The sequence below is a fragment of the Hylobates moloch genome, unplaced genomic scaffold (assembly GCF_009828535.3).
Source record: "Hylobates moloch isolate HMO894 unplaced genomic scaffold, HMol_V3 SCAFFOLD_10, whole genome shotgun sequence".
Lineage (NCBI taxonomy): Eukaryota > Metazoa > Chordata > Mammalia > Primates > Hylobatidae > Hylobates > Hylobates moloch.
In genome coordinates, this window is record NW_026652285.1 from 4,492,022 (window position 1) to 4,508,235 (window position 16,214).

Sequence of the window (16,214 nt, forward strand, 5' to 3'; positions counted from 1 at the left end):
TGGCCAGGATGGTCTTGATCTCCTGATCTCGTGATCCGCCCATCTTGGCCTCCCAAAGTGCTGGGATTACAGGCGTGAGCCACCAAGCCCGGCCACATAGACTCTTTTTAGGGTAGGAAATCCATTGTATAAACATGTTCTCAATTTTGGAGGGTTCATTAATACAGCCATGCAAATTGGTAACCAGCTTTACAAGCTCACTAAACTGTGCTACTGGCCACCCTTACCTCTTGTAAGGTGCCAGACAAAGAATCCTGTGCCACTTTCTGGGTGGCCAGAGCTACCTCCTGTCAGGAGATAGCCAAACCACAGCCAGGAGCCTGGATTACTGACTGCTCCCTAGGCCCAAATTCTTCCCTGGGACAATGAGACATCAGGCATTTGTGTGGGGGAAAGAAACTGCAGTGTGGACACCTCAGAACAACCCTGTTTTGTTTATGTAAGCTGTGAAGCATTGTGGGTATGCTGGCTACAGAGTCACCCCCCTGTTTCCATCACATAAAAGAACTGATGACAGGAGATCAGGTAGGGTTGGGAAGCTGGGGCTAAAACTCTGCTATGAACTCAGAAGGAAATGGAATATTCTAAATATTATAGAATAGACACAGCAAGGATACAGTATTTTCTAGTTAGAAACTTTTAATTAAAAGAATGTTCACTCCATAGGGATCAGCTAGAACATGATGGTCAATAATTATAAACAGCTGAGCATGGTGGTGTGCACCTGTAATCTCAACTACTAGGGAGGCTGAGGCAGGAGGATCACATGAGGCCAGGAGTTCGAAGATGCAGTATGCCACGATTGTGCCTGTGAATAGCCACTGCATGCCACCCTGGGCAACATAACAAGACCCCATCTCTAAATTCATTTTTAAATTATGAACAAAAATGACAGTCACAACCCAACAATTCCTTTACCATGCTCGCTACACAAGCAGCACTTAAGACTCCTTAGGCATGGGAGTACTCTCTGCCTGGGCCAGGGAGGTGGAAAGGAAACTGAGGCACCAAAGTAGAAGAGAGGTCCTGAGATGTTTCAAGGCACATATAGAAGGCAGTTGCCCATCACCACACAGGGCTGATCACCATCTTGGTCTCTGGGATCTAAAATATTCAACCTGGGTAGCAGTTCATGCCTGTAAACCCAGCACACTGGGAGGCCAAAGTGGGAGAATTGCTTGAGCCCGGGAGTTCAAAACTGGCCTGGGCAACATAGCAAGACCTCATCTCTACTAAAAATAAAAAATAAATAAAGTTAGCCTGGCATGGCAGCACATACCTGTAATCCCAGCCACTCAGGAAGCTGAAGCAGGAAGATCCCTTGAGCCCAGGAGTTTGAGGCTACAGTGAGCTGTGATCGTGCTATGGACCCCAATTTGGGCAAGAGTGAGACCCTGTCTCAAAAAAAAAAAAAAATTCAACTTGGTTTGTTGGAGATTTGCTTTTTCCAGTGTTGTAACAGAAGTCAGAAAGAGGAAAGAATGCCTTACAGTCAACTCGCTGGCACACGCTTGTTCTGTAAAGTAAATTACAAGGGTCTTAGTTTACTGTGCCCAGAAATGAATTTACTCTATTGGACCTTGAGGGGCTCATTCACAATACATGACAAATCGTCTGAGGGGTGGGTGTAGCAGGAGACTCTCTCGAGTAGTGGAGAACAACTGTCTGCTTCCCGCTGCTGGTTCAATTTGGTGCCAAGCAGCAGTCAGAAGAAAGGCATGAAACCAGGCAAGGTGAGGAGCAACGAGCAGGAGCTGAAAACAGAGGGCAGAGTTGACCATGAATGAGAAAATTAAGGTCAAGGCAAGAGCTGCAGGGTGTGGACACCTGCCTGCCTGCCTGTGAGAGAACCCCACGGGACTGGGTGTCAGGAAGAGGGCATGCTCCCCAGCGCTTGACCTCCTGGGATGGGGCACATGGCAGGCCAGCACAGAGGCAGGGGGATGCCCGGATGACCTGTGAGAGAGTTCTTTCCCTCTGGAGGCCTTGGGAGGAAGCCAGAATGGGCATGCAGAAGTGGGTCAAGGTTCAATTTTCCTGAAGAAGCCCTGAGCTGGAGACAGGCTGCATTGACTATTTATTTATTTATGAGGCTATCGATTATAATGCAGCTTTTCCACAGGATCTTGAGGCAGCTCGAGTTGGGAGAAGAAACCTCCTACCAGTTCACTTTCTCTGTCCTGGAGATGTCAGGTGTTCAGATAGGCTGCCTCCCTCCCTCCCTGGTGGTTCTCTCTCCTCTCCCCACCCCTCTGCAGCCCTCACCTCTGCACACCCTGAAGGATGGCGGCTCCAGAGGGTTCCCCTAGTCTCTCAGGTCTGGCTGTTCTGGGTTCTTTCCAATATTTAGGGCATATTCCAATACCCCAAATCCTGAGAGCACAGGCTGTGTGCTCCAAATGAGTAGATGAAAGATTTCTCAGTTATAAAAGGCCTCTGAGATCTTCCTAGCAAAACACCTTTTTACTGAGGAGGAACAGAGGCCAAGGAGAATTGATTTCTTCCAAGTCACACAAGGTGAGAGGCACAACCTGGACAAGAATGAGGCCTCTCGATTCCCCCAGGTGACGATCCTTTCCACTCTACCACGCTGCCTCCCAATAGGATCCCTTTTACTTGAAGTGAACCCCCAGACAGATCCTTAATGCCCACTCTTCCCCCTCAGTCCAGGGTTGGGGTGCCCCTGAGCTGGGAATCACTCTCGGGGGCCCTTGCTCTCTTTGGCATTCCCCCAGCAGGCCTCTCCTTGCTTTGTTTTGCACTTGATGACATCTTTGCTCTCAGTCTTCCCCACTCCCAAAAAGGATCGAGGAGGTTCTGCTACCTGCAGAGCAAAACAGGAGGTGGTGATAATGACCACAGGCCTGATCAGCCTCTCCTGGCCTCTCCCTCTGGCCTCCCCATGGGCCACCTTTCCTTAGGCCTCCTCCAGCCTTTGTGCCCCAACACTAGCCTTCTGGTGGGCAGAGATGCCATGTCCACTAGTTCCTGTGAACAGAAATGGCTCTTCTCTCTTGGCCCTGATTGCAGAGCTCAGTCTCCTGGCAGAGGCAGGAAGAGGCCTGCCCAGATGGACAGAATCTAGGATACTGGCCAACACTGCACCATTCCCCAAAGGGGGCCTCCCCAACTTTGGAGACCCTGAATCTTGGACTAATTGGATATGGCTCTAAAGATGAGGGTCATTGCTTAGGGCTGGGCTGGCTCTTGGCCCTATCAAGATGGTCTCTGTCAGATGCAGGGGCATGCACCTGTAGTCCCAGCTACTCACGAGGCTGAGGTGGAAAGATCACTTGAGCCTAGGAGTTCAAGGCCAGCCCAGGCAATATAGCAAGACCATATCTCTTTTTAAAAAAAAGACTAACACAAAAACAAAAGATTGCCTATGTTCCTCTACCTCTCCTTAAGTTCATTTTGCCATTCATTGTTCCAGGGTTTAACCCCAGCCCAACTTACTGTCTTTATTTGATATTTCTTCCCTTCCCACAGGCTATGCTATAGCCGAAAGGAATTTCATACAAGCACTGCATTTTCTTCCTTTATCCCTATTGTTCTATAATGTCCTACCTTCTTGCTCCACACAAGTTGAAAACTCATGTTATAAGCTATCTTCCCTGAGTATAGCAGCTGATGTTTGTTGAGCATCTACTATATGCCAGGCACTGCACCTTTTCCTCACAGTGACCTCAAAATTCTCCCAATGAATCCTAGGGTTATACAGTGAGTAGCAAAGTCAAGATTTGAACCCTGGCCTGTGTTCTTCAGAGTCCATACTCACAGCCGCTACACCATATCGCCTCTCAGGAAGCAGGTGTCCTTCACAACATTACCTTTCTCTGACTTAGGATTTGATTGGCATGTCCCTTACCACACATCACTTTTTGATTTTTACTGTAACTACTTAAATCATATCCCTTAGTTTCCTTATTAGACCATGAGCTCTTCAAAAGTAAGGGCTGGGTGACATTTGGTGTCCCTACCACCTGGCCCGGCGCTAGCACAGACAGGTTTAATTAACTGCATTTCAAATGAAGGAATGAACACATGACTGAGTGAATCTGAATTGTAGTGAGGGTTAAAGTCTGTCCACGGTGGAATAGGGAGTTGGAACTTGCTTTTCTGAAGGCCTCAGCCTCACATTGCCTTTTAAAAGGCACCATGGGAAAGGAGGAGAATGGAAGAGTTTCATAGATGAGTGAGAGCAGGAGCACAAACTGCTGCATGTCTGTAATTACAGAGCCTCTTGATGCTGGCTGCTGTTGGCAGCATGCTGGGGAACGTGTTTTCAATCCTCCAGGTTGGGAACTACTGGTACTACTGATTGCTTTGTGTGATCTGACGTGGCTGTGAAAGGAAAAGAGAGAAGGGGATAATAAAAGCTCTGAGCAGTGGCCTTGCCAGCTGTAGGGCCTGCTCCAGGAGCAAGGGCCTCCAGTGTGCACCCCACCACCGCTTTTGGTAGGGCAGAGGGGAATCTAGCCACCTTGTCTGTGCTGGACCCTTTTGGGAGCAGGATCTCCACATGGACCAGCCCGGGGCAGGGTGGTCTCTGGCTGGGCTAAGGGCAGTTTCAATTCACTGGGAAACCTTCCAAGTTGGGAAGAGGTTGCAGGAGGTGGTAAGGTATAAAGTTCTGGGGAGAGGATCTGAAGTGTGGGCCTCATCTGCAAAGGAGGTGTGTGTGTGTGTCTGTGTTCACGCTTGCTTGAGTTAAGGGAGGGTGCCCAAAATGGGACTGTGCTCCGTCCTTACAGGGCCCTAAGGTTCCCTGGTGGGTCTATTTTCTCCAAGGTTCTGTTCAAGATTTAGCTTTTCTGGTGCAGGTTTAGAACAGGCAGATCTGGCTCCTGAGCCATGGCTAGGAGGATGGGGCTCTGCCTTGATATGAATCCACCTTTGTTGAGAGAAGGTGCACTCTCACCCACCATTCCCAGCCTCCTTTCCACAACTGCCTGCTCACCTCCTGCCCAAACCAAACAACAGCCTCAAAACACTTGCCTTCACATGACTTCACTTGACTTTTACTCTGATACTTGTATTTTCAGAGCCCATTTACACCCATTTGCCTGCTTCCATTCTTATAACAGCCCCTCCAGGGGTACAGAAAGCAAAGATTCTTTTTATTATAGGTGAGGAACTGAAGCTCAGAGAGGCTGTGTGACTTGTTTCAGGTCACACAGCAAATTAGCAATGGAGCCCCAGGGTTCCCTGCTCTGGCTTCATGACTCCAAGTTCTTTTCCTTCTTCAGTTCTAGGTCCCTACACACCTGTCTCCTGAAAGGAAATCTTCACAGAGAAGCTCACGCTTCGTTAGTAATATGCACATCAGTTCTCCTGGTGCTGGGTCAAAAGCAACTCAAAACTGGCACCCTCCTTACTCCCTCCTCCTTATCTCCTTCCTCCATTTCTACCCACCCCCACCCCACTCTTAAGATGCTCATCTCCAGCAAGAATCCTCAATATGGCTCTTGCTGAAAATGTGGGGTAAATGCCAGGGTGCTTTCCTGGGAGGAGAACCAGTGCTGTTCGTCCTTCCTAGGAAGGAGGAAAAGACAGTGGTGGCCTGGGTCCCAATAAATGGCCTGTCCAGGCCTGGAGAGGGGCTGAAGACAGGGTGATGTGTAAGGAAATTCAAGGATATGATTTAAGTAGTTACAGGGTGCTGTCTTATGAGTTTCCCTTTGCCTCACCTCCCAGACTGGTAACCTAATGGTCACTGGATGGCCACGTCTTTAAGACTAAGAAGTCATCTAGCCTGGCTGTACCCTCCATCTGAAACTTTGTCTACATGACTTTGGGATGTTATGCATTGATTCATTCATTTATTCAGCAAATACTTGTTAATGGCTGACTATGCACCAACGTTTGCTGTAGGTGCTGGCGACACCACAGTGAACATGACAGGCAAGATTCCAAACAGTCTGAGAAAAGAACATAGTTCTTTGGCACACTGTTTTTGGCGGTGAGGTGGGGTGGGCAGGATAGAGAAGTAATGGGAGCTCAGAGAAGCAGGATAGCTGAGAAGGCCTCTCAGGGAAGACATGTGTCTATGCTGCGGCTAGAAAGATGAGCAGACCATTAAGCAGGTGAAGAGGGGCAAGAGTGTTCCAGGCACAGTGAACAGCATGTGTGCAGGCCCAGAGGCTACAGACCCATAGTACACTGAAGGAACTGAAAGAAGCACACAGGACCTGAGTGTAGCATGCAAGGGGCAGATGGGGGGAAGAGGGGGTAAGACATGAGGCTGGAGGGTAGGGCAGGGACTGGGTCAAGGAGGGCTTGAAAACCATGTTGAGTAGAATGAACTTTATCCTACAGACAATAAGCCACTGAAAGCTTTTAAGATGTGTGACATGTTCAGATGCATGTTTTAGAAAGAGATTTTTTTGCTTTTGTGTGGATTGACACTTTTCAATAGAAATATAATGAGAGCCACAAATGGGAGCCGCATATGTAATTAAAATGTTTCTAGTAGCCACATAAACAATGTAAAAAGAAACAAGTGAAATTAATTTTAAATAAATTAATCCAACATATAAATATATTATGATTTTAACATATAATCAACATAGAAATACTAACATATTTTACTTTCTTCATATTAAGTCTATGAAATCTGGTGTGTATTTTACACTTATAGCACTTTTTTTTTTTTCTGAGATGGAGTCTCGCTCTGTCGCCCAGGCTGGGGTGCAGTGGCGCGATCTTGGCTCACTGCAAGCTCCGCCTCCTGGGTTCACGCCATTCTCCTACCTCAGCCTCCCGAGTAGCTGGGACTTCAGGCGCCCACCACCACGCCTAGCTAAATTTTTTGTATTTTTAGTAGAGACGGGGTTTCACCATGTTAGCCAGGATGGTCTCGATCTCCTGACCTCATGATCCGCCCGTCTCGGCCTCCCAAAGTGCTGGGATTACAGGCGTGAGCCACCGTGCCTGGCCACTTATAGCACATTTTGAATTGGCCTAGTTACCTTTTGAGTGCTCCAGGCCACATACAGTTAGAGACCATCATATTGGACAATGCAGATGTAGAGAATGCATTTGATGAAGGAAGAATGGGTGTTATGAGACGAGGGGTGAAACTGTTGCAGTTGACCTGGAAGATCATGATGACTAGAGAATAGAGACAGGTTTCAGAGATATGACTCCCAGGTTTCTGTCTTGGGCAGCTAGCTGGATACTAGGGTCAGATGAGATGGAGAAGCCAGGAAGAGGTTTGGGGGTGAGTGGATGTGGACGGGTTGAAAGTGGTTGAAAGCGAGGAGTTCCGTTTTGGGCATATTGCATTTGAGGTATTTGTGGGGCATCTGCAGAACTTGTTTGATAGTTTTTCTTCACTCCAATTTTTCTGACTGGGCACATGGTCACTCAGAATAAAAACCATGTGTGGACCTCTAAGTTCTGGCCAGAAGGATATAGGCACATGTATTGTGAATTCTGGGAAGTGTCTTGGAAGAGAAACAGTATGCTCTGTCACTGGTTTCTCCTTCCTGCTAGAGCCTGAGTGGCCATCCTGGATCAGCTGAGGGTTGAGGGTGGCAGAATTATAGGTAGAAGAATCCTGAGACCCTGACACTGTGGATCCGTCACACCAGGCCTGGACTTAATACCTCTGCACTTCTATCTTGTTTGAACCATTTTATTTGGGATTTCCTTTTATTCACAGGAAAGGGATTCTAATGAATATAGCACCTAAATGGAGACGTTCACGGGGCAGTTAGATCTTATGGGTCTAAAGCTAAGGAGAGGGGTCTGGACAGGCTATATACAGATGTGAGAATTACCAGTCTATAGTTGGTCATTGAAGCCATAGCAACATATAAGATCTCCAAGGAAGAATGTTCTAGTGAGAAGAGAAAAGGATCTAGAACAAAACTCTGAGGAACACCAACATTTAAAGAATGAGCAGAAGAAGAGGAGCCTGCTAAGGAGACAAAAGGCATAGCCAGAGCGGTAGGAAGAAAACTAGGGAAGTGCTACCCTATGGAAGGCTAGGGAGGAGAGAGTCCCAGGGAGGGACTGGTCAACAGAAAGCAGCCATCTCTGCTTGCTTCTATGAGTGTGACAGGGTCTGAAAAAAACAACTTAGGGTTCTGTTGCTGTCCCAAATCCCAACAGAATAGTCATGTCATCCTTCTGCTCATAGCCCTTCAGTGGATTCTTAGTTTCTTCAGGATGAAGTTCTAGCTCCTTCGCAGACCCTTTGGGTCCCTCCGAAGTCTAGCCCTAACTCTTCTGTCCAGCCTGTTCCTTTCCCCAGTACACTGCATCCCTGCCAGACTTGGCTTCCCACCATTCCCTGCCTTGGCTCATGATTTTTTCCAAAATTCTACCCACTCTTCAAGACTTACCTCAAATGCTAACCCCTCTGTTCCCTGATTCTTCCATACAGATTAATTACCCCTAACCCATGTTCCCACAGCATTTTGCTCACTCTTGGTCACAACCACCACTGTACTCTGACCTGTGCTAATAAAATTGGTTGTACATATGTGTGTCTCCCCAGTGACACTGTGGGTCTGAGCAGTCATAGCTGGTTCTAGCTATTCATCTCCATCTCCCTCAGTGCCTCCTGCAGAGCTTGTTAGAGATGTTTCAGAAATGTCTATGGATTTAATGGAACTGTTGTCCTCCCACAGACCCCAAGTAATAGTGTGATCTCTGTTTTCTTTGTCGTAGTATTCCAGGGTAGAGGTGATAGGGGAGACACTAATATAGAGAACCCTGGTATGGAGGAAAATAGACATGTTGAGTTTCAATCCTGCTGCTCAAAGAAATTGTCCTAGTCTGTGTTTCCCTGACTCAAGTAGCTTGTATCAAGAACCACCTTAATAATAGAAAAGCAATAGAAAAAAAATGAAACGAAAAATTGGTTCTTTGAAGAGATGAACAAAATTGACAAATCTTTAGCTAGACTGACCAAAGTGAGAAAAAGAGAGACAGAAAGAGAGAGAGAGACAGAGAGAAAGAGAAGGTGAGAGAGAGAGAGAGAGAGATACAGAGAGAGAGAGACTCAAGTTACTAAAACACTAAAATTAGGAATGAAAGAGGGAACATTATTACCAACCTTAAAGAAATAAAAAGGTGCAGCCATAAAAAGAACAAGATCATGTCTTTTGCAGGAACATGGATGGAGGCTATCATCCTTAGCAAACTAATGCAGGAACAGAAAACCAAATACTGTGTGTTCTCACTTGTAAGTGGGAGCTAAATGATGAGAACTTATAAACACAAAAAAGGAAATGACAAACACTGGGGTCTGCTTGATGGAGGAGGGTGCGAGGACAGAGAGGAGCAGAAAAGAGAACTATTGATCACTGAGCTTAATACCTGGGTGATGTAATAATATGTACAACAAACTCCTGTGACACGTGTTTCTCTGTGTAACAAACCTTCACATGTATTCCCGAACCTAAAATAAAATTTTAAAAAAAGAAGTAAAAAAGATTTTAAGGAGATACTATGAACAAAGTGGATAGCCTAGATAAAACACACACATTTTTAGAAAGACACAGACTACTAAAACTATCTCAAGAAACAGGTAATCCGAATAGGACAAGAAAAGAAATTGCATTATACTATCTCAAAAACTTCCCACACAGAAAATTCCAGGCCCTCATGGCTTCACTGGTGAATTCCACTAAATGTTTAAAGAATTAAAATAAGTCCTTTATACTCTTTCAAAAATGGAATAGTAACACTTTCCAACTTATTTCATGAGTTCAGTATTACCCAGATACCAAAACCAGAAGACATCGTAAGAAAACTATCAGCTGGGCACAGTGGCTCATGCCTATAATCCCAGCACTTTGGGAGGCCAAGGTGGGTGGTCAGGAGTTCGAGACCAGCCTGGCCAACATGGTGAAACCCTATCTCTACTAAAAATACAGAAATTAGCTGGGCCTTGTGGCAGGCACCTGTAATCCCACCTACTCTGAGGCTGAGGCAGGAGAGTTGCTTGAACTTGGGAGGCGGACATTGCAGTGAGCCGAGATTGTGCTATTGCACTCCAGCCTGGGCGACAAGAGTGAAATTCCATCTCAAAAAAAAAAAAAAAAAAAGAAAAAGAAAACTATCAATATCACTTATAAATATAGATGCAAAAATCTTCAACAAAATACTAACAAAATGAACATGGCAACATATAAAAAGGATTATACATCATGACCAAGTGGGATTTATCCCAGGAATGCAAGATTGGCTTAACATTTGAAAATCACTCAGTAGGCCAGGCGCAGTGGCTCACACCTGTAATCCCAGCACTTTGGGAGGCCAAGGTGGGAGAATAGCTTCAGTCCAGGAGTTCAAGACCAGCCTAAGCAACATAGTGAGACGCTGTCTTTACAAAAAAAAAAAAATTTTTAAATTAGCTAGGTGTCATTGCATGTGCCTATGGTCTCAGGTGCTTGGGAAGCTGGGGTGAGAGGATCACTTAATCTTGGGAGGTCAAGTCTGCAGTGAGCCATGATCACACCACTGGGTGACATAGTAAGACCCTTTCAAAAAAAAGTAAAAAATAAGTAGAAAGAAAAAAGAAAATCTATCAATGTAATACACCATACTAAAAATAAAGGACAAAAGCCACATGATCACGTCAATAGATGCAGAACAAGCATTTGACAATTTGATAAAATTTCATGATAAAAACACTCAACAAACTAGGGATGGGAGTGAACTTCCTTAACTTGATAAAAGCACCTACAAACCTCCCACATCTAACATTAATGGTGAAAGACTGAAAGCTTTTCCCCTAAGATTGGGAAGAAGACAAGGATGACTGCTCTCACTAACCCTACTGAATAATATACTGAAGGTTCTATCTAGGACAATTAGGCAAGAAAAATGAATAAAAGGCACCCAGATTTTAAAGGAAGAAGTAAAACTATCGTAGATGACGTGATTTTGCATATAGAAAATGCTGAGAAACACACACATACACATTGTTATGAATTAATGAATGAGCTCAGAAAGGTTGTAGGTTACAAATTATAATGCATATACAAAAATCCATTGTATTTTGTATACTAGCAACGATTACAATCTGAACATGAAATTATGAAAACAATTCAATTAAAAATGGCATCAAAAATGATTACTCGGGGAATATATGTAGTGAAAGATGTGCAAGACATGTACACTGAAAATTAGAACACATTATTAAAAGAAATTAAAGAAGACTTAACTAAATGGAAAGACATCCATGTTCACAGACTGGAAAACTTCATATTGTTAAGATGGCAATACTCCCCAAATTGATCTACAGTTCAACACAATCCCTATCAAAAATCCCAGCTGGATTTTTAACAGAAATTGATAAGCTGGTCCTACCAGTCATACGGAAATGCAAGGGACTCAGAATAGACAACAAATCTTAAAAATTAGAGCAAAGATGGAGGATTCACACTTCCAGATTTCACAATTTGCTACTTAGCTACAGTCATGAGGACAGTGTGGTACTGGCATAAAGATAAATATGTAGATCATTGAAATAGAATTGGCAGTTCAGAAATTCTTACATTTATAGGCAACTGATTTTTTATAATGGTGTCAAGACAATTTAGTGGTCAAAGGGGAGCCTTTTCAACCAGTGATGTGGGACAACTGGGTATCCACATGTAAAACAAATGATATTGGACTCTACCTCACACCATACACAAAAGTTAACTCAAAATAGATCACTGACCTAAATGCAAGAGCTAAAATTCTTAGAAGAAAATGTAGGAGTAAATCTTTGTGATCTTGGGTTAGGCAATAGTTTCTTGGACATGACATCAAAAGCACAAGTGACAAGAGAAAAAAACAGACAAATTGTACTTCACCCAAAGTAAAACTTTAGTATTTCCAAGGATACTAGCAAGAAAGTGAAAATACAGGCCCATGGAATGGGAGAAAACATTTGCAAAATTAAATCTTTGATGAAAGTCTAGTATCCACAATACATAAAGAACACCATCAACTCAATAATAATAACAATAAATCCAATGAAAAATGGGCAAAGAATCTGAATAGACATCTCTCCCCAAAAGATATACAAATGGTCCATAAGCATATAAGAAAAGATGGCCAACATCATTAGCTATTAAGGAAATGCAAATAAAAACCACAATGAGACACCGCTTCACAGTCCCTAGGATGGCTACAATAAAAAAGGCAAATAATAATGTGTTGGTGAGGATGAGGAGACATTGAAACCCTCCAACACTGCTTGTAGGAATATAAAATGCAGGCACTTTTGAAAACAGTCTGGCCATTCCTCAAAAGCATAGCATCGAGTTAACATAAAACCCAGAAATTCCACACCTAGGTATATTCCCACCCCACCCCCCGGCAAAATGAAAGAATATATTCACACACAAAATCTTGCACATGAATGTTCCTACCAATATTATGCATAATAGCTAAAAAGTGGAAAGAACCCAAATGTCCATCAACTGGTGGATAAGCAAAATGTGATATACCTATATGGTGGAATATTACTTGGCCATAAAAAGAATAAAGTACTGATTCATATTATAGCATGGATGAACCTTGAAAATATACTAAGGTAAAATGAGTCAGTCACAATCACAAAAGACCATATATTGTATGATTCCATTTACATGAAATGTCCGGAATAGGCAAATCCACGGAGACAGAAAGTAGACTAGCGGGAATTGGAGGAAATAGGGGAGAGACTGCCAAGGATTTGGGGTTTCTTTTGGGGGTGATGAAGTGTTCTAAAATTAGATAATGAGTGATGGTTGCACAGCTCTGTAAATATACTGAAAACCACTGAATTGCGCATATTAGAAAGATGAATTTTATGATATGTGAATTATATCTCAAGCTGAGGGGTGTGTGCGTGTGTGTGTGTGTGTGTGTGTGTGTGTGTGTGTGTAATATTAAGTTGAAATGTAAGGGGGGGCCCTCCATTTTCCTAGTGAGAAGATCCCAAAAAAATTTTTGTTTTTGTTTTTGTTTTAGAAAGAGTCTTGCTCTGTCACCCAGGCTAGAATGCAGTGACAAAGTCTGTGCTCACTGCAACCTCTGCCTCCTGGGTTCAAGTGATTCTCATGCCTCAGCCTCCAGAGTAGCTGGCATTGCAGGCATGTGCCATCATACCTGGCTAATTTTTGTATTTTTAGTAGAGACGAGGTTTTGCCATGTTGTCCAGGCTGGTCTCAAACTTCTGGCCTCAAGTGATCTGCCCACTTCTGTCTTCCCAATGAATTTTTTTTGTCACCTTGAATAAACTACAACATGCCTGACAAGGCAAAGTTTTTCTTCAAAATTATCCTCAAAAAAGGAAGGCAAAATCGCACCAGTCTCATTTGGTAGGGCTCCCCAACCCCATTCCCCACCTCACTGTCAGTGACCAATGGTGAAAGACCATAGTGTACATTTTTATGGCAGTGGGGACAAGGATTTCCCTCATATGTGACTCTGCCTCCCTCTCTTGAGGCTCTCAAGAGAGTGGACATCGGCGGCTTCTTACTTCTTATAACCACTGGTGGACTTTCCCTCTGTCAGCTCTTCCTTCCTTGACCTCAGCAGGTCTGTCAATCAGGCTTTCTGCCCTCTTTTGTGACCAAAAGGTGGACATGTGACTTCACTGGGAATTTGAGTGGAGAGTGGGGAGACTCCAGGAGAACAGTGGATTTGCCTTACTGGGATGGTCTGAGGCAACTGTTCCCTGGCTGCTGCTCCCTGGAGTCAGGGTGGCTATTCCAGACCTGTTTGTTTTCCTTCAGGTATTTCTTGCACCTAAGAACACTAACTTGGTCTTTTCAGATATTCAAGGCTAGTCATTTCCATATCATTGTCTTGATTCTCTCTTGATGGCAAAGACAGGGTTTCTCAGGGTTGTCCAGACAATGAAGGAGGAAAACTTTTAAATTATGAGAAGTCATGACCTGAACACCACGACTTCCACTGGGCATCTTCTCTGTAGTTTCTACTTGGTGATCATTTGCTTTAATATTTTAATTGAAGCTCTAAACAATTCATTGAATTTAAACTAGATCAAGTCATGTTGTTTCTTAGGGGAATGCAAAGATGAGCAAAATGATATCCCAACTCTCAAGGAACTCATTTGGTGTGAATTCTGACTGAGTGGATCAGAGAAGGTATCCTTTGTGATGGGGTTATTGAAATAGAGAATAATGGACTTTGGGGCTGCTGGGGACCTTACAGATCAGCCAGTCCTACATCTTTCAGATGAAGAAATCCAGAGTCTGAGAGGTGAAATGACTTGACTAGCAGCTGAATATGGCTTGAGACTTCCTCCTTGACTCATAGTCCAGAGCTTATCTCACTAGTTCAAGTGGCTGAACTTGGCTGGTTCCTCAGGGAGTTTGGAGACAGGAGGGACAAATTTTTTTTTTCTTTTTGAGACGGAGTCTCACTCCATCGCCCAGGCTGGAGTGCAGTGGTGCAATCTTGGCTCACTGCAACCTCTGCCTCCTGGGTTCAAGTGATTCTCCTGCCTTAGGCTCCTGAGTAGCTGGCATTACAGGTGCCCATCACCATGCCCAGCTAATTTTTGTATTTTTAGTAGAGACAGGGTTTCACTATGTTGACCAGACTGATCTCGATCTCTTGACCTGTGATCCGCCTGCCTCAGCCTCCCAAAGTGCTGAGATTATAGGAGTGAACCACCACTCCCAGCCAAGGAGGGACAATATTTAGGGCTTGGTAAATAGTTGCCCAGGGAAATATGTCTTGCAAGGTCACCCAAGAAATCAGCAAAGAATTGAGGTGGATTTCAGCAGTTCTAGTCACATGGGACTTGACAGGGGAGACTGGCACCAGGGTCTGCATTGCAATGGGAGTGTCAATGTGTGTCTTTCCCAACCTTCTACAATTTCCTGGAGATCTTGAAGCAGGTCAATGCTAAAGGGCTAGGCAAAACAACTTCTGTCACCTCCACGGTCTCTTTCCTCTAGATGATCCAGTCAGCTGGAGTTGGATTGTCTTTACCTGTAAGGACATTAGTCAAATACCCAGCAGACAGTGTGAGGAGGAAATCAATTGAGAAACCAGGGTTGGATTTTCCCTAGGGCTAACAATGAATTATTTTAGTTGGCAACTTGTTTAGGGCAGGAAGGGCCCAGTGTAAATAGTATACATTGCTGGTTCTTGACGGAGAGAGCCTGGACACTGTTCTTTGGGGTGGAGAAACAGTGTCCTTCTAAGCTGCACTTTTCAGTCATTAATGGGCACAATCAGTTTATAGAATGCTTACAGAGAACTTCTCGTGTTTCAGGAACTATGCTAGGTCCTGCAGCCACACATAAGTTAAGACGTGATTCTCACCTGAAAGGAACTACAGACAAACATAAGACTGACATATTTAATGGTAAGTGGTCAGTGAAAACTCCTGGATGTTACAGAGCACAGAAGAGGAGTATGCATTCCCTCTGGGGTTTAGGGGATTGGTAGATGACACCAAAGGAGTTAGCCAGGAAAAAGGCTCCAAGCCTCACAGGCAAGAGAGCCACATGAGCTCAGGTGCGGAATCTGCGTGTAGGGAAACCACAGGCAGTGGATGGTGTTACTAGAGCAGGAAGAACGAGATGGAAAGTGTGGGGACATAAGGCAGAGAAGCAGGTGTGCACGTGTGGAGGTAAGTTACGGGAAAGGAGTTAGTCTTTATTCTGAGCAGGAAAGAGGGGCGTGCCTGAGGAGATCTGCATTTTAGACAGATCACAGCAGTGTAGATCTAAGGTAGAGGAGCCAAAAATGGAGACAGAGAACCAACTGGAAGAGATGATGAGTGTCTGACGCAGGGGATTCATAATGAGAAGGAAGGTATGCATTGGAAAAATATCCAAGAGATGAGCAGTGATGGAGACATGGTGGGTGAGGGACAGACACAAATCTAGGGTTTCTGGCTTGTGCCTGGGTGGATAATGGGGCCATAAACTGAGATAGGAAATACAGGGAAGGGGAACAAGCCTGGGACAGAGATGTTGGCGATGGCTAACATTTATTAATCACGTATATGAACCAGACACTGTGCCAGGACTTCTTCAGGCATTTTCTCTTAACTCCATGAAGTGGATATGATTCTCAATTTATAGATGAGGAAAATGAAATTTGGAAATGTTGAATAGCTTAGCCAAATCTGCACAGCTGGTAGAGTGGTGGAAAAAGGTCAGAATCCATGCATTCTGGCCCACTGCTTCATATGTGTGTATGCGAAGAGTCTGAAGAGCCTGTGGGGCATCCACAGT

At 44.4% G+C, this 16,214-nt stretch overlaps 1 long non-coding RNA gene across 1 annotated transcript; it reads right to left on the reverse strand.

The window, feature by feature from the left end:
- Positions 1-1,543: 1,543 nt before the first annotated feature.
- LOC131384355 (uncharacterized) lies at positions 1,544-14,357 on the reverse strand. Its single transcript, XR_009215128.1, has 2 exons — positions 13,475-14,357; positions 1,544-1,754 (listed from the first exon to the last, which is right to left on the reverse strand). It is a non-coding gene; the product is annotated as an uncharacterized LOC131384355 (long non-coding RNA).
- Positions 14,358-16,214: the final 1,857 nt, after the last annotated feature.